The sequence below is a fragment of the Chrysemys picta genome, chromosome 9, assembly GCF_011386835.1.
Source record: "Chrysemys picta bellii isolate R12L10 chromosome 9, ASM1138683v2, whole genome shotgun sequence".
Classification (NCBI taxonomy): Eukaryota; Metazoa; Chordata; order Testudines; family Emydidae; genus Chrysemys; species Chrysemys picta.
In genome coordinates, this window is record NC_088799.1 from 82,596,085 (window position 1) to 82,615,431 (window position 19,347).

The window sequence follows — 19,347 nt, forward strand, 5'->3', positions numbered from 1 at the left end:
TATTCAGTGTTCCCCTTTTAATAAAATATTCTTTCTCACTACCACAGCCAAGTACGGAGGCAACACCACTGGGCAAATAGTTACATTAGGCTGCATTTTATTCCTGAACAATGTGCCAAGAATCTTGTTAGTATAGCAAAATGCTCAATCTCAGGGGTGCTAGAACAATTGTTATAGTGGGGGCGCTGAGAGAGCCATTGAACCAAACTGTAAACCCTGTATATAATGGAAACCACTTCAAGCCAGGGGGTGCTGCAGCACCCCCCGCATCTTTAGTTCCAGCACCTATGCTCAATGTGTACGATTTGAAATGGGACAAGGAGTGGGGACTTTTTTAGGGCAGTCTGGGGATATCCTTCTCCAAGAAGGTTTTGGTGCAGTCCAAACCACTCCCAATGCAACATGTTTGCTCTTCTGAAGATCTTTGAATCCCAGGATAAGGTTTAATGAGTTCTCTGGCAGAGTTGCTTTAGTCGGCATGCAGAGAAGGGGTGACTCCATCATGGAGCAGGTAAATCATCCCTGCTTTCCCTTCAGTTTGGTGATAGAAATTTGAACAAGAGAGCCTCCTCTTTTCTGAGTCAGAGAAAAGAAGCACAAACTCCTATTCAGAAAAGCACCAGTGAAGGGGTCATTCTGCTCTCATTGTACTCAGTGGCAAAATGCCAATTAACAGAGACAAGATTAGAAGCAGCAAACCAAATACTCTGCAAGCAAGGTCCCCTTATCCTCCCATGACTCAGTTCACGGCACAGACTCAGTGCTCTGAGGAGGGTTGTTATTGTCTTTTTGTCTTCATTAAAACAGAATTAATTTTTGCTTTTTGGAGGGTAATTACTTAGAGCTTATTTCGATGTTTCCAAACAAAGGTACTTTTAAGTTGTAGGAGCATAAAAAAGATAAAAGTGCAGTACTGTAGTTGTTAGCTCATAGAGGCAATTTAAGGGTTAAGTAAGTAAATTTTATTATCCTTGTTACCCCTTTTGACCTCAGTGATTAGCTCATATTCAGGTTCTGGTGGGTTGTTTCTATTAGGAGGAGAAATTGGTGATGGAGTCAGATATTTCCTTGGTACAATTCTGTTTATTTACAAAGAATGAACACAAAGTCCTGTTTCCACAAATACAGTAAAAAAATCAAACAACCCAAGGTAGTTCCTTTGCTCACAGTTCCAAGCCTCTTTCCATCCAACACTGCCCCCAAAAGCTCTCCCTCTTGGCTTTCTCTCATGGCCACATCACCAGTGCTTCTCTTGCTGACTGCTTCTGCTCCCAGACACACAAACCTCCATGAGCACTTGCATTCAGCCCTGAGGGAAACCTCCTGCAAACACATAACTCAGCTTCTGACCAGCCTTGTGTGTTGTCTGTGCTTTAAGCAGAGGCTGCTATTGTTTCAGATATTTTATTCTAAAAGAGCTTAACTGCTTCTTACATTTCTCCAGAATGAAAGGCGACTGTTATGCCCACCAGAATGACTGTTATGCCCACCAGCTTCAGTGAAGTTCCATTCAACTGCCAGCATAGCAGCCCCACTTTACAGAGGCATAAATGGAGGCAGTGAGGATGCGATCCACGAAGGCACTTACGCGCTAAGGCATGACTGCGATCCACAAAATTCCCACTTAGCTGCTGCCTAACCCTGTAGGTGCCTAAACTCACTTGGCCCCTAAGCTTTTGCCTCTGGACATGCAGACCACTGTCTCACTCTAGACACCCAGGTGCCTCTCTCCTGCCTAAGCCCCAGAGTGATTCACAAATGTGGGAAGACAGGTGGCCAAATGCCTAAGTGTGTGCAGGGCCCGATCCAGAAGGCATGCTCAGAGGCTATCTGCTGGATCAGACCCTTCAGCTGTGTTCACACAAAATAGCCCAGTTAGTGCCCTAGCCACTAGGCTATGATATATTCTGATGTCCCTCAAGCTCGCCTATTGAAGTTGTTCCACTTTTAATTAAATAATTGAATAATTAAATATTAATTGGTCCAGATAAAGAGTTAGAATGACACTATAGCCTAGTGGTTAGAGCACTCACCTGAGAGGATTTGAACAGGGATCTGCTACCTTTCTCCTTGTCAGGCAGAGGTGGGAGAATTGAACCACAGATCTTCTACATCCTGAGTGAGCACCCTATCCACTATGCTAAAGAAAGGCAGTTTTCTCCTTTCCCATCCCCCTGGCTGTTTTGTGTGCACCCATCTGGTAGGTAGCCTCTGAACATGCCTACTGGATTGGGCCCTGCGCATGACTTAGGCAGCTCAACACTTATCTCCCCCGGTCTGTGACTCTCAACCAGAGACAGGTGCCTCCCTAAAGCCCAGACTTAGGTGCCTTTCTCTGTGAGAGGACAGGGTTTAGCATGCATCCCTCTTGTCAGCACCTTCCATTGACTAGCATGATGGTTTGTGGATCTCATTCCTAGGTGCCTATCTCTCCCCATTCATTGTATAGGAGCTTAGGTGCTTAACTTGGGTTTGTGAATCGCAGTGTTGTTCCTGTGATTTTCTATGTGCCTAGAAGTTAGGCGCTGTGATGCTCAGTGTCACAATGCCTAAGTGACTTGCCAAAAAGACCTAGAGAGAGTCATTAGCTGTGCTGGTTTTAGAAGTCTGGACTTCCTGGCTCCTCATCCTGTGTTCTGACCACAGGACGTATCTCTCCAGCAAACATTTCTTACTTCTGTATCTGAGGAACCACAGCTTCAAGGGTGTTTGAAATCCAAAACTGGATTCAGATCTAACTTTGCAAACAGTTCCTATCTTCATAAAGGGCTGAAGTAAAATCCCAGATCTGGACACCTCCAAAATGTTTGCTATCCAAAATCCAGATTTGAATTTTATTGCATAAATTACTTAATATATACAATACATTATACTTATGCTCAGCTGCATATATTCCATCCAGTGTCAGAGAACTTGTGTACTCTCAGTTTGGGCGAGACAAGAGGCTTTGGACTATGCTTCATAATCTTTTAAACTAATATAAGGGCACCTACAGTAGAGGCGAGATTGAGCGGTGTGGGTGTTTGTATACACTACTGAAAAATAAAGATGTTAAATTCAGTCCTTCAGAAAGTAGGCTGCAGCCCCTCTTTAATTATCTCACAGTTTAAGCCTTCCTTTTCCTTAGGATACTGTAGAATAAGAAATGGCAGACTTAATGAGAGTAATTATCAGAAACCATATAACAAAGCATGAGGCTGACCTATTGACCTAGTCCCTGTACTTACTGTAGCTTCAACAAGTAATCAAAAGGAAGAAAAGCAATTAGGATGGAGGTTAAATGCCCAGCCACCAACCTCAATGTGAAAAGAAATACAGGCCATTTTGGCTGTTTTGGGTCTTCAAAGGTGAACTGTAAAACACACACAAAAATGTGTTTGTGCTTCTTGATCACGTATAAAAGTGAAGTTGTAAAGTCCAGGAGGATTTTAAAAAATTGCTTTTTTAAAAAAAAATTAGGAATGACCCCTGTGTTTTAGGAGGACTTAGGTAAGATCTATGGAAGACTTGGATGATGCCATCACTGGAGACTGAAACTTGATCTACAACTCTAGGTTCCATTAGGGGAATGGAGTTGATGTAGGAGCTGTCTGCACTTAAAATGCTACTGTGCAGGGCCGGCTCCAGGCACCAGCTCGTGCTTGGGGTGGCAGATTCTAAGGGGCGGCATTCCCTCGAATCTTTTTTTTTTTTTTTTGCTCTGCCGCTCCGGCCGCCCCGCGGGTTTGTTGTTTTTTTTGCTTGGGGCGGCAAAAAAGCCAGAGCCGGCCCTGCTACTGTGGCACAGCTGTGCCGCTGCAGCACTTCAGTGTAGTCACTGCTTATGCTGATGGGAGGGATTCTCCCGGCGGCGTAGATAATCCATCTCTCCAAGAGGCGGTCTCCACAGGGTCTTAGGTCAGCTTAATTACACCACTGAAGGGTATGGATTTTTCACACCCCTGACTAATGTCGTTAAACCTACCTAATTTTCTAGTGTAGACCAGGCCTTTAGGGTAAGTCTTCACTGCAGTTATCCTAGGCTCCTACTTGGCTATTGTCCCTAATTCCCCTTCTACCCACACGAAAACCTGTCACCTGAGTTAAGTGGTGCTTCCAGCTCAAGCTAGCTGGCCTGCTGCGGGGGTTGGGTTAGAGCCTGGACTCCACTTTCATTTGGGTTGGTAACCCACCCACTTTGCAGTGAGAACGCAGGCTAGTCAGTCTTCCAATGCCTTTCCACAATTCCCTCCAGCCCAGGATGCCCAGTAGAGCAAACAAGTTTCCCACAATTCAAAAGACTCCTATAACTCAGCTTAGTGCAACACAGAGACTCCAGAAGTCCCAACAACACACACAGGGGAGTTTAGCACCTGTGAAGACACAGTTACTTAGGCAGGACATTGGAATGTGCCTACTGACATCTAGGCTAGGCTAATGCAGGTGCTCAGAATCTGGTACCAGTCACCAGGTGCCAATTCTGCAGGATGACATACTCACACAGTTTTATACTGTAGGAGCAAAGGGAGAGTTTTGTTGAACATTAATGGAACAATGAGGTTCTGATATCTATACATCTTAAAAAATTGCTATACTGAAATGGAACAGTAATCTGGTATTCTTGGACAGTGACCCGTGCAAACTGCTTCAGAGAAGCAGTATCTGCCCCACCTCCAGAATAAGCCACATTGGGCAGTAACTATTCACTGAAGAGAAAGGAAGCTGGAACTGACACAAGCTGGAGATCAGTCTGTGCCCTCAAGCCTGGGCAACAATACCCCACATAAATTGATCCTAGTTAATAAAGGTCATTATAGTGCTCTTCCAAAGGGGCTTTTGCTTTGCTAAAGGAATGAAAAAATAAACATATATTACAACATTGTCAAGGGCATGAACTGAATCTTCTTTCTATTTATCCACGTGTGGTTTATAACACGAGCCATGGCTTGGGATTCTCTACTTACCATCTGAAAATGCTCAGCAAGGTCATCTTCAAAACTTGACTTCTCCCTCTGATTCATTAAAAACAAAAACACCGACTCTCTCAAATACCTGATCCTGATTATGTGGTGGCCACGTGTAGGAATAATGTGCTGCAGAGGACAGTTACTCATTAGTCACCCCTTAGGAATTTTTTTTTTTTTTTACTGCTTCATAACATGGGGCCCATATTGTATTAGTTGATTCTTGTCACAAAAGAGGAGTTTAGTCTCACCATGATAAACCTGAAGCAAGGCTTTCTTTTTTGAATAATGCCTTGGATCTAAACTAGTATTGCAGCATATAGTGGGGGGGAGGGAGGAGGGGAATCCCCATCCAATTTCTCTTTGATTGCCAAGTTTAGCGGGGTGGTCACCCGTTCCTGCCTGGATGGACTTAAAACAGCCCTGGAGGGGGGGGGCCCCGGGGGAAGTAAGCTCAGCTGTGGCTACGCCCCAATCAGCGCTCAGCTGGCCCTTATAAGAGGGAAGTGGGCCAGGAGACAGACACTCTCTCTCTCGCCTTTGAGAGGGAGGGGCCTGGCTGCTGGGAGTGTACCTGAGGTGGAGCAGGGCTAGGGGAAGGCTAGAGGCGCTCCGGCCTGGAAACCCCCAGGCTGCAGGCCTAGAGTAAGGCTGAATAGGTATTGGGGTTGCAGGGGGCAGCCCAAGGGTAGGCAGAGGCAGCAGGTCCAAACCCCCCTTGCCTGTGATGAGTGGCTTATATACTGCAGTCTGCCCCAGTGAGTGGGGGCTAGATGGGCACTGGGCAGTAGCCATATACTGAGGTGAGGTGGGGGTGGGGGTTCCCCTGCAAAGGGGAGACCCGGAGACTGTGGGGTTACTGCCAGGGGGCAGCACCCCAGCGGAAAGGGGCACCAGGGTCCGGGAGGGACGTGGGGGCCCAGCAGTAGCGAGACACCGGCCGATAGAGGGCACTCTGGAAGCTAATTCCTTGAGAGGCCAGCAGGAGGTGCCGCAGGGTGAGTCTCACACTGTGACACTGAGTAATTTGAATGTAACCTGGTCATGCATTAAAGAGACACGAAACACAGAGTTTCTGTTTATTACTGTGTCTGGGATTTACTGTGTCTGGGATGTTGCCTTGTTGGGTTTTTAATTCTGATGACATGAACTTTGTTATTTTAAGTAAAATTCCTGTCCAAGACCAGCAAATCCTCTCTGGCCTTTCCTGGTTTAATAATGTGATTGCAGATGCGTCTTAAGAGTTTACTAGGATGGCTGGATGCGATGTTGCGACACAACAGTTATTATTAATGACTCATGTTCCCATGAATCAAGGATGGGAATTTCAGTTTAATCACTGCAGGTTGGAGTTATGAGGTTTTGCAAGAACAAAACGTATTTGCAATTATGTGAGTAAAGCCTTTTGGGAGCAGTACTGTTTTGAGATCTAAAATTTATCTTAGAATATTATTGGTTGTACATGCTCTGACAACAGTGGAGAAGGAGAAGCGCAGTTCTTAACTTGCACCGCAGGATCCCAACATCAGGAAGCCATGCACTGTAGTGGTAATTTGATGGTTTAGTTCAGAGGTGACCCAAAAATTCATCTGACGAAGTGGGTATTCACCCACAAAAGCTTATGCTCCAATACATCTGTTAGTCTATAAGGTGCCACAAGATTTTGTTGCTTTTTACAGATCCAGACTAACACGGCTACCCCGCTGATACCAAAAATTCAGATACTCTCCCTGACCTTCTGTCAAGGCTGCTTCCGAACTTTAGGGTACAAATGTGGGGGCCTGCATGAAAACTTCTAAGCTTAGATCTGGTCCGCTGCCACCATCCTAAAGCTACTTCCCTTCCCTGGGTAGCCTTGAGAGACCTTCACCAATTCCCTGGTGAATACACATCCAAACCCCTTGGATCTTAAAACAAGGAGAAATTAACCATCCCCCTCCTTTCTCCCACCAACTCCTGGTGGATCAAGATCCAAACCCCTTGGATCTTAAAACAAGGAAAAATCAATCAGGTTCTTAAAAAGAAGGCTTTTAATTAAAGAAAAAGGTAAAAATCCTCTCTGTAAAATCAGGATGGGAAAATAACTTTACAGGGTAATCAAACTTAAAGAGCTCAGAGGAACCCCCTCTAGCCTTAGGTTCAAAGTACAGCAAACAGAGATAAACACTCTAGTAAAAGGTACATTTACAAGTTGAGAAAACAAAGATAAAAACTAACACGCCTTGCCTGGCTGTTTACTTACAAGTTTGAAATATGAGAGACTTGTTCAGAAAGATTTGGAGAACCTGGATTGATGTCTGGTCCCTCTCAGTCCCAAGAGCGAACGAACTCCCAAACAAAGAGCACAAACAAAAGCCTTCCCCCCACCAAGATTTGAAAGTATCTTGTCCCCTTATTGGTCCTTTGGGTCAGATGCCAGCCAGGTTACCTGGGCTTCTTAACCCTTTACAGGGAAAAGGATTTTGGAGTCTCTGGCCAGGAGGGATTTTATAGTACTGTACACAGGACAGCTGTTACCCTTCCCTTTATAGTTCTGACACCTTCTCTATTCCTCTTGGGTCTGCAAAATTGAAGTCAGATTGTACCACAGGCTCATGTTGCGAGTGATGGAAGTGCACTTGCTGCCATATCCCTTTTGGAGGATGAAGCAATGGCTCATCCCTGGAGCTGGCTGGTATAGAGAAAGGGGACAGACCCATGGTCCATCTCCTTCCTGACCCTATTATTCATAAATGTTTCTATTTCATGGAGCCACTGGTGTTTTCCACCTGCTTCTACCTCCATTCACTGTGATGTGCCTGGCAGGTTTGGTTGTTTTCCTTTCTTTCTGACAGTTGTATCTGGAAGAATGATCTGGCCACTAAATCAGACTTGGAATTAGGAGACCTGGGCAGCACTCCAAGCTCTGCCATTGCCTTACCAAGTGACCTTGGGTAAATCACTTTACCCCCATCTCTCCATCTGTATCTTCACTTTGCCTCCTTCAGGAGGGCTATGAGTCTTAATCATAATGGTTCTAAAGTGCTTTGAGAATGCTTGGCCCCTGGGTCTGGAATTCACTCCCACAGACATCAGGATCATCATGAACGTAAGCAGCATCTTCAGAGTAAAATGCAAATCCTACTTCTTTGAGGAGTCCACGCTAACGCCTCTGAAAAGAAAAGTAAGGCCAGTCCCTGCTGCCTGAATGGAAGGGAGAGAAATATTCTGTTACATGAGCACTTCATAAGTTTGGGAGGCACTGAGATACTATAATAATGGGCACCGTGTGCTCTTCAGATGGAAGGCTCTATGGTTTTAGTACTATTTTAGATGAACCGCCACAATTTTGCAGATTTGCATTCCTACATACACACAGCACCGGAGAGCTAAGCTCTGGTAAGCAAAGCACTAGGGAAAAGAGGCATCGCTTAGAAAAGATTAAATTCCAGTGGAGAAAACATCATTTGTATTTTTCTTGTAGGAGACCATGTGCTCTGTTCCCACAAACCTCAGAATACAAATTAAAATAATATTGTTGAGGCAAATAGCTTAGGAAGCTTCCAATAAGGATTAAACAATTATATGAATAAGAAGAGCATCTACAGTGACACTAGGTACAGGACCGGCTCTGGCTTTTTTGCCGCTCCTGGCGGGGAGCGTGGCAGGGGAGGGCGCCGAGCCCGGCTGTGGCCCCGCTCTCCCCGACCGGAGTGCTGGGAGGAGGGTGGAGAGCCCGGCCGTGGGCTTGCTCTCCCCGGCCGGCCGGAGTGCGGAGGAGGGCGGAGAGCCCGGCCAGGGCCCCACTCTCCCTGACCGGCTGGAGCGCCAGGAGGAGGGTGGCCCCGCTCTCCCCGGCCGGCCGGGGGAGGGCGGTGAGCCCGGCCGGGGCCCCGCTCTCCCCGGGCGAGCACCGCCCCCCTCCAGGTGCCGCCCCAAGCACATGCTTGGTAGGCTGGTGCCTGGAGTCGGCCCTGCCTAGGTAGGATAAAAATACATGTGCCATCAAACCTGCTGCTTCAGGGCATGAATAGATCACCAGTTAGGGTAAAGAAGCAATTCCACAACCACCACTAGCCTGGGGCAGGTGTATACATGGCCCAAGATTTTCAGCTGTAACAAGTCACTTGGGGTGCCTCAATTTCTAGGGACACAACCAGACACACCTTAAAGAGTCCTGCTTTCTGAAACTCAACTCCCTTTAAATGTGTTAAAAGTTGGCCACCCAAAATTGATAATCCTTTTCAAAACTCTTGGCTAGGAGATGTTAAATGTCTCATGAGATCAGATATGGGGCAAGTTGTGCTGAGAACAGATTTATTCTTATTTTTGGAGTTCTGGTAATGTGCTCACCCCTGTACAGAACCTGGAGTAAACAAAGCACCCATTCCAAGGAGTTTATAATCTAATAAAACAACAATAGATAATAAGGATTAAATGTGTTTAGTGTCACACAACATTTTCCCCCTTAAAACATTGATTTACATTGGAACAAACCTGCAGTCACCAGGGCACTTTTTGGTTGTCACTATGCTGTATATTGAAGCTACTCATAACTTTATGGTGCTGGAATTCGGATCCTCTGCACCTAAAACACAGGTCCTTAACACCTGAGCTACAGGAGAATCTCCATTAGTTCTCATCAATACAGGACCTATGACACACATCTGAACAGTTCTGATTCAATCCAGCAGAAGAAAGTGGTACATATATATACATACCATTGCAACTACAGTGTTGTTACCACTATGTTTGTGAAATTATCATTACAATGAGGATAAATTAGGAACACACCTTAATGGGAGTACAGGGGAGAAAATATATCTTCTTTATCTAAATTATCAGCAGAGAATTTCTCTCTTTCTCATTTCATAGCCCATTGACTAGAATTCCCATGCCACAATCTTTTAATAGAAATGAAAAATGTCCTCCTAGGCAAGGAAAAATAAATGAAAAGATGATTTGCTTGGACAGATCATCTGGAGAAGGGGAATCACTTGTGCTTGTTTATTCAGCAAAAGAAGCTGAGGAAACAATGAGGGAAAATGACTAATGTTGTCCCAGGAGATACATCACACTTTATTTGACAAAATGCATTTCATACGTATTATACCTCTATTTGTTTTTTTGTTTTTTGGTAGTCAAGGCACTGAAATAAATGTTTTTCTCTTGTAATAATCAGCTCTGTTATTACTGCCTGATGGGACTTGTGTGTATATATGAGGATTGTGGTTTGGACAATGTAGAACTCATCTGTGGTTAGAACTGAGTAATCACCTATGCTTTGTCTCTGTAAAATAGAGGCAAACTATCTCACCGATTAGTGAACCCTACCGCCTCCAACTACAGGACTTTCTCTCATCAGTTATAGGGATACCTCTGACAGAAGATGTTGCTGGAAATCTCAGCTTCCTTCAATATACTTTTGACTCCCCTTCCTGCAGTGATAAATCTTGTGGCTGTGATTCATAGCAATGCACTGTCAATTCCATTGTAGCTCCCAAGGACAAATTTATAAAGAGGATGCAATACATTGTCAATGAGACCATTTACAGGAATGGTCACTAAACCTAATCCCAAAGCCGATCTTTTTGGATTCTGTAGCTAATCTCCATTAAAATGCTGTGATCATCCCAGGGGACCTGCAGAACTGAGGCCTACATTTTTCAGTGGTTGCCACTGTAAATTAATCCACATAAAAACCAATACAATAGCCCCCTTTATTCTGAATGACCTCAGTCATTCTGCAAATTAGAGGGAAGAGCTATCTAATTTATCCATCAGTCTTAGGTTTTACTATGGCACCACTCACCACAGTATCTAAGAAAGGATGCATAGCTTTGCCCATCACCATAATTCATCCATCTTTTGGGTGGATAGTAACAATTTTCTTAACACCCCATAGCAATACCACACAACAGTTTAGGGAACACAGTGAAGCAAAGAATACTGTATACCAAAAAGCTGTTTAGTGAGACAGATTGTAAATGACCGTAGTTGCTGTTTGGCTAGGATACTGGGGCTAAGATCCCCAACTCTTATGAAAAGTGAAGTGGGATCTTTCAGGACCTTGGTTTTACATTGCATCCAAAATATAATCTGTATTCCTGATAGAAACAAACAGGTCTTGGGCTCATTAATTCTTTGAAAAGTTGGCAGAATCCCATGCAGTCCTCCCTGGAGCTTCAGCCCTGAACTCAGCACTGGGCAGGCAAACACAGGAGGAAGCCATTTTCAAGCATTTTGTTTTAAAATGTATTTGTAAATGATCAGTCTAGGCACAGATTCTATAGCTTATCTGGGGCTCCGTAGCGATCAGACTCAATGCTATGGGAGGAAGAGAGAGGCTGGTGGGAGGAGTGGCTATTCTCTGTAGCACCATTCCCTCTCCCTGAGACAGCAGGTAAGTGGATGCTGATTCTTCACTGCCTTGCTCCTGGTTTTATCATTTCACCTGTGCAATGCTCTAACCCATAATCTACCACTCACTTTGCAGAGGTGTACATGATGACACAAGGCCCCCGTGAATGAAAACACGATGCTCCTCAAATAGCTTTTTGTATTTATTTTTGTTTTAATATTTCAATTGCCTATCTCTCACCATCAGCAGTAGCAACAGACTTTTCCTTTATGATCCATTGTTTCACATTATATTGTGTCTTTTTAAATAGGAGAGGCTCCTGAATAGGGTGAGGGCACCAAAATAAGAACCTAGATAGCTAGCTGAGCGATCTATAGAACCACATTAGCAGGAGGTATTCAGATCATTAGCGAGTTGGCAAAGAACTAAACCTTTGACCTGGGAAATATGTTTGTACTCTGCTCAGTCAGTGAACAGTGAAAAATCTCTTATCTAGGACCACCAGGAATGTGCTTTTGAAGATACTTAACGGAAGTTAACTAGGTAATGAATTATATTGGTCCCTGGCTATTTAGTGTTTTCATCCAGACATATCAATACACAGCTTTTCCCTGGAGGCTTAAGCTCACCAATTATCCTTCCTTTGGTTCATGGTATTGATTTAACAGAGGCTTGTTTGATATATTTTCATATTTATCATAAACAAAAATACCTATAGATTTTATTTGTTTATTTAGCATGTGCACAGTCATCTAGCCAAGCAATGGCATCTTCAGTGGCATGATGCAGTTCTTCTAGGCCACCGCTGAACCTCGTCAACAGCATTCATCGACAACGTGCATCATCGTCTGTGTAGCGCCACTAGGGTGACCAGACAGCAAGTGTGAAAAATCAGGACAGGGATTGGAGGTAATAGGAGCCTATATAAGAAAAAGACCCAAAAATCGTGACTGTCCCTATAAAATCAGGACATCTGGTCACCCTAAGCGCCACAGCTGCACAAAGGAAGTCCCACGTTCTTAGCTTTAATGGCACATATCCTAAAAATGAGTTTCTGAAAGTTCACAAAGTAAGTATTGTAATCATCTTAAATGGTGCATGTGCGTACCATTGCTCCCTACTGGATAGAATCAGAACTGCTCCTCTGCGTGTCATAGGTCGTATTCTGTTAACAACTAGTAGGGATTCTTTTTTCGCTCAGACTGTCAGGGGTCTATGATCTTAGAGCAGGAGGCTGAGTTTTAGCCCCAATGATACCATCAAATTCGGAGAGGCCTTGGTGCCAAAGTGGCCACAAATTTGTTTGTGGATTTTAGCGTGTTGGAGTTTAAGAAGCAAAGCTTCTAGAATGCTTGGTTACTGGTTGTTAGAGAAAGCATTCTGCAGCCATCTTCATCAACATGTAGCGATTCAACTAGCATGTCACTACAGGTCCCAGCTCCTGTGTTCAAAACCCAGCAGGTTTGTAAGGTGGCCACCTCTGATATGTTAAGCCCATAAAAAACACCAGGTGAAATTCTTATCAGGAAGGGGTTTGTTAGTTTTTCTTCCTCTGAGCCTTTGGGCTCATCAGCTGATTTTCTTTTGGAAAGTGTGTTTACTCTGCATGATTTGACTTCTCATAGAGTTAATACTGAACCAGCAACCCACAGCATGGGGTCAACCAGCAACCCTTCCGCTGTGCTAGAGGAGGTGCTGTCTTTTGGATGAGTACTAAAACCAAGCTCCTTAACACTCATTAAAGAGCCCATGGGACTTTACACAACAACAGGGGATTATTCTCAGTACCTTGGCCAAATTTTAATTGGGGAATATTACACACTACCTCTGCCTCCCAACCTTTCAGCTGGATACAATGGACTAGATCCTCAGTGCACTTGAGCAGCACTTGGCATAGCTGATGGCTTGTGGGGAGGGGAAAGCACAGATGCCTTTCTCCCATTTCCCCACCTTCCTTGATCCTAGAGGCAGGTAGGGTGGATACCTCAGCCTAAGGGCTCTTGCCCTAGCCTTTACTGACAGTAAAAGCCTGCTACTGTCAGCTCAGTATTGTTAAAGCACAGCCCACTTTAGTCAGCTCCCTTTGAGTTCCCGACATCTCTCTGCAGGGAGACGTCCCCCACACCAAGTGGGGCCAGGACCAGATAGCTTTACCCTACTTGGAGGGGCGACTGCACAAGGGGAATCCGCAGCTGACTGCTTTAGCCAGCTTTCCCTCTGGCACAAAGGGGACGGAGCACGGTCAAGGATCTGGCTCAAAATATTTTTCACATCTCCAAAGATGATGTAATTTCAGCTTCAGACAATAGGGAAGTATTTTAAAACCTTGGGCAACATATTTTGCTGCTGCTGCCCTCCGAGGCAATCTATATGTAATTTATAACAACATGGGTACACAGCATGAGATCTGTAGTCTACCACTATTTAAAATTCTACTTTTTTTAGTCCTATGAAATACCTACCAAGCTATATTTTCTAGGGTACTTTCTCTGCACTTTGAATTAGATGAGATATATATTGTACAGATTATTGGCTTCTTCTCCTTCTGGGGCTTCTCTTACAGTCGATAGGAAGCTGCAGCATTGTCAGGAACCCAGCTGTATGATTGCTCCTCTCTATCCATCTTAGGTATTTACAGAGCTCCAAGCCCCTGAGTATCTAGGCATCTGCCAAATTACAAAAAGGTTATTTGAAATAAAATCCTCAGCATAGGACAATTGGAAGTGGCTGTGTTCTCCCTCTGACCTGCACAGGCTACCAGTCATTCAATGGCTGTACCACAAGGTCGCATTGTTGATGTACAAAGTCATTATCTAGGGCCAAGTTACTTGCAGGACTATCCCCCTGTGTCCCACCAATATAATGGAGAACACTCGGATTATACTTGTGCTTTGGGCTGAAGCTCACGCTGTCTCACACAACAGCAAATCACTCTGGGAAACTTTCTTCATGAGGACGTCCATCAGAGGCCTTCTATTGCTGATCAGCTAGCTTCTCGCTCTTGCTGTTTGCGTCAGTTTTTTCAATGCCACTTAATATCAACTACCTTTCTGCATTGATAACCAATGGCTTTTAAAGCACTAGATGGGATGTACCATCTACTTACAAATTACCAGACCTACCGTGAAAACTGTTTAAAGGGGCTGACAAAAAATTAGCTTCTTATCAGAGGCAGATTTTCTACTGCAAGTGAAACAGAATTGTATAAAGTAAGGTAGGGGATTCTCTAGTGTGTTCTAATAAGATGAGAAGATGCCTTATAAGGGTGGCCTTTTATACAGACTTCAGTGTATTTTTTTATACATGATGAAGTGCTAGACAGCTACCAGTCCACCTGGCTGCCTGAGGTACAATAGTTTAGCATTTTAGAAATCCATACACTACTCCTATCAAATAGAGAGAGGAAAAAAGGCTCCCACAAGTGCAGATTCCTTGCTCAGTGATAGGAGTCTTTTCACAATTTATTCAGTTAACCCCTTGCAGAAATTCTTTCTCACTGGAAAAGCTTGGTGTGGAGATTGTGGGGTTTTTAGTTCAAACCTTGAGCATGGTCACTGCATACCAAACTGCAAAATAAATTTGTTCAGATTATTGTACTTATAAAAATTCTCAAGGTGAGCATGTTTATTCCTACTAAAACCAACAATCTAATTTCCAAAGCATCACGAAGGGCTTCACTTGTAGTGCAGTATTTTCATTTGATAACTTACCTAAATTAAGAGGTAGTATGGTCTCAATAGAGGACTGAGAGCCAGGAACTGCTGAGTTCTAATCGGGAATCTGAAACCGACCCTCTACCTGGCAACTCACTTAAGACTCAATTTTCATAAGTGGCTTCTGATTTTGGGTGTCTCCATTTTTGTGTGTCCAATCTGAGACACCTAGCACCTGACTTTCAGAGGCACAGGGCACCCACAGCTCCCAATCACTTCTGTTGGAGTTGTGAGTGCTCAGCATCTCTGAAAATCTGACCCCAGGCATTTCAAGTTGGACATCCAAAAATGGAGACCCCAAATATCAGTGGCCACTTCTGAAAATTTGGTCCTTGATCTCTGTGCCTGACTTTCCCCATCTGTTAAATGGGGATACAGATATTAACAGTGGTCATTATTAACAGATCAGCATTTCCCACCAGTTACAACAGGTTGATATCTGAACTCCCACAGTTTCCCTTGTGCGTAGTGAAGGAAATAAGCATGATCTGTTTGCACATGTTGATTTTTTTTTTAATAGTGACCGCTGTGCTTAACAGGAATTTTATAAGGAATCATAGAATCATAGAATATCAGGGTTGGAAGGGACCTCAGGAGGTCATCTAGTCCAACCCCCTGCTCAAAGCAGGACCAATTCCCAACTAAATCATCCCAGCCAGGGCTTTGTCAAGCCGGGCCTTAAAAACCTCCAAGGAAGGAGATTCCACCACCTCCCTAGGTAACGCATTCCAGTGCTTCACCACACTCCTAGTGAAATACTTAATGTCTGCCCCAGAGCATAAGAGCTGAGTGGCAAGTAAGAAGGGGGCTTGGCAGAGCTCCTCCACTGGTACAGGAGCCATTAATGTTCTTATGTCAGTGGCACAAAATTAGCAGCTCGAAGTAGTTTCAGGGCCAGGGACTCTCAATCTGGGAGCAGAGAAGAGAATCTGGCAATAAAGTATCATATAAGCCCTAAGTACATTCAACTCCTCTTACTACACTCTGTACCACAGAATGGATCAGCTACCTTGATTGATACTCACAAAACATTCTACTGTTTAAAAAATAGTCTTTGCAATTCCACTGTCATTATTCTAACATTCTGGAGCTCTGGTGCATGTTCATCCATGCATTGCTCTCTCTCTCTCTTTCTTTTCATTGTTGCACTTGTGTAGCAGACATGAAAATTATATTTTCAGGTGAAAGATTAATTTGATAGCCAGAGAATGTGAGCGAACCACACAGGGAAATTAAGAAAACCTTGTTTAATGCAGTTAATTGAAAATTATCCATGAAGCCTTAGGAGAAATGTCTTTACTTTTATCTACTCGTTTTTTTTAAAGAGGCACAACCCCGCCCCCCTCCACAAACAAAACAAAAGAACAGCCCATCCAGCAGGTTCATTCTAGGTCTGCGAGGCAGAGATTTTTGACAAAAACAACATGAATTTGTTTCTAAATCTGCCTTTCCTTTATCTTAACTTATCTCTGAGCCCCCAGTGTGATAGGATCACAGAAGTGGGCACTGCACAGATTTTGGATTAATTTTCTCAATGATTAGGGCAGCAGCATATGCAAAGCATCTTAGACTCTTCCAATGGAAGCTTATCATGCAGGCTCTTTATGTAATAGCTGATTAGAAAGTGCCGTTTATATTAAGGAGATGAGGGGGATGGAAAGAAAAGCTTAAAAGATGAGCCTGGCATCTGTCATAAAGTCCATGGCAAGTTAGAGATGGGCTTGAACACCAGAGATGTTTTTTATTGCGGGAAGGGGGGTAGCTAATTGTAGAGAGAGGAGCTGTTTTTTCCCCATATACAAATACCAACCATATACTTTCACTCTGAATGGCTTGCATTATAGTTTGAGACAGCAAAACATGAAAGAACAAAAGTAAAGTCTCCATTAGAGAGCATGTAGTGTCCCTGTCTCTTGTGTGACAGTCTGTATTGAACAGATTACAAAACAGCTGCTGGCATGTCTGCAAACAGCAGAGTCCTTTGAGGTTAAAGGGTGGTCACAGCTGAAAGACTGGGGGTTGCCAACTCTGATTCAGAATGAGCCACGGCAGGGAGAGAGCAGAGATCTTCCCCCTATAAAGAGCTGCAGGAGGTTGCAATGAAGCAGGGAGGGTGTTGAGTTTTGGCCAGGTAAAGCCTGGGAGTACTGGGCCCAGTTCCTACTAAAGACCCTGAGTGGGAGAAGGGGTTGGGGGCCTGGAAGTCGTAGGGCTGAACTCCAGCCATGTAAGGCCTGAGAGACTTTGAAATCAGAAGAGGGGCTGGAGACTCCCTGCCTAAAGGGAGAGAGCAACTGAACTGAGGTTGTGCTTATGCCCAAATAAATTTGTTAGTTTCTAAGGCCTGGTCTACACTGGTGGGGGGGAGGGGGGAATCGACCTAAGATACGCAACTTCAGCTACGAGAATAGTGTAGCTGAAGTAGACGTATCTTAGTTTGACTTACCTCGCGTCCTCACGGCGTGGGATCGACTGCCGCTGCTCCCCCGTCAACTCCTCTTCCGCCTCTCGCCGCGGTGGAGTTCTGGAGTCGATGGCAGAGCGCTCGGGGATTGATTTATCGTATCTATGATAAATCGATCCCCAATAGATTGATCACTCCCCGCCGATCCAGTGGGTAGTGAAAACGTAACCTAAGGTGCCACAAGGACACCTCATTGTTTTTGCTGATACAGACTAACACGGCTACCACTCTGAAACCTCAACTGGGGTTAGCACCTGGATGTAAAGATTCAATAAATAGGACCCCAGGAGGGGAATGTTTTAATTGCCTGTGGATGGTGAGTTATTCAGGGGCCCTGCAGAGGAGAGAAATGGGTAGCAGGGCACCACAGAGTGAACTCTGGCCATGAGGGGTTGCTAAGTGAATGTCCACCCTGGTACAGTGCAGTCTAGAGAGCCCCAGGGTGACAGTTACGTGGCTGCACACAATCTAAGGGCTATTTGTGAAGTTCATAGATTCATAGATTCATAGATTATAGGACTGGAAGGGACCTTGAGAGGTCATCGAGTCCAGTCCCCTGCCCGCATGGCAGGACCAAATACTGTCTAGACCATCCCTGATAGACATTTATCTAACCTACTCTTAAATATCTCCAGAGACGGAGATTCCACAACCTCCCTAGGCAATTTGTTCCAGTGTTTAACCACCCTGACAGTTAGGAACTTTTTCCTAATGTCCAACCTAGACCTCCCTTGCTGCAGTTTAAACCCATTGTTTCTGGTTCTATCCTTAGAGGCTAAGGTGAACAAGTTCTCTCCCTCCTCCTTATGACACCCTTTTAGATACCTGAAAACTGCTATCATGTCCCCTCTCAGTCTTCTCTTTTCCAAACTAAACAAACCCAATTCTTTCAGCCTTCCTTCATAGGTCATGTTCTCAAGACCTTTAATCATTCTTGTTGCTCTTCTTTGGACCCTTTCCAATTTCTCCACATCTTTTTTAAAGTGCGGCGCCTAGAACTGGACACAATACTCCAGCTGAGGCCTAACCAGAGCAGAGTAGAGCGGAAGAATGACTTCTCGTGTCTTGCTCACAACACACCTGTTAATACATCCCAGAATCATGTTTGCTTTTTTTGCAACAGCATCACACTGTTGACTCATATTTAGCTTGTGGTCCACTATAACCCCTAGATCCTTTTCTGCCGTACTCCTACCTAGACAGTCTTTTCCCATTCTGTATGTGTGAAATTGATTTTTCCTTCCTAAGTGGAGCACTTTGCATTTGTCTTTGTTAAACTTCATCCTGTTTAACTCAGACCATTTCTCCAATTTGTCCAGGTCATTTTGAATTATGACCCTGTCCTCCAAAGTAGTTGCAATCCCTCCCAGTTTGGTATCATCCGCAAACTTAATAAGCGTACTTTCTATGCCAATATCTAAGTCGTTAATGAAGATATTGAACAGAGCCGGTCCCAAAACAGACCCCTGCGGTACCCCACTTGTTACGCCTTTCCAGATCTGGATCCAAACTTCTCCAGAACTTGGGCTGTATTTGGGTCAGAAGACCCCTCTCTAGGCTGAAACAATTATCCACAGAAGATCTCCAGCTATAGTGGCATGTCCATATTGGATCCTGGTGCTATCTCATTCACAGTGTTCCCCAGATACCTAAAGATGAAGTACAAAGGAACTGGAATTATCAGCCATGTCAGATGGAGTTTAGCCCATGCTCTCAAACTTTGTTAATGCATCAGGTGGTCTGAGAGAAAACCGCTTGGATTAAGTGCGCTTTCAGATCCATACAAGCAAAGAGAGAGTAAGCTCCTTGGGGCACAGACCAGTGCTTTGTTCTGGGTTTGTACAGAACCTAGCAAAAAAGGGTTCCGGTCCATGACTGGGGCCCCTA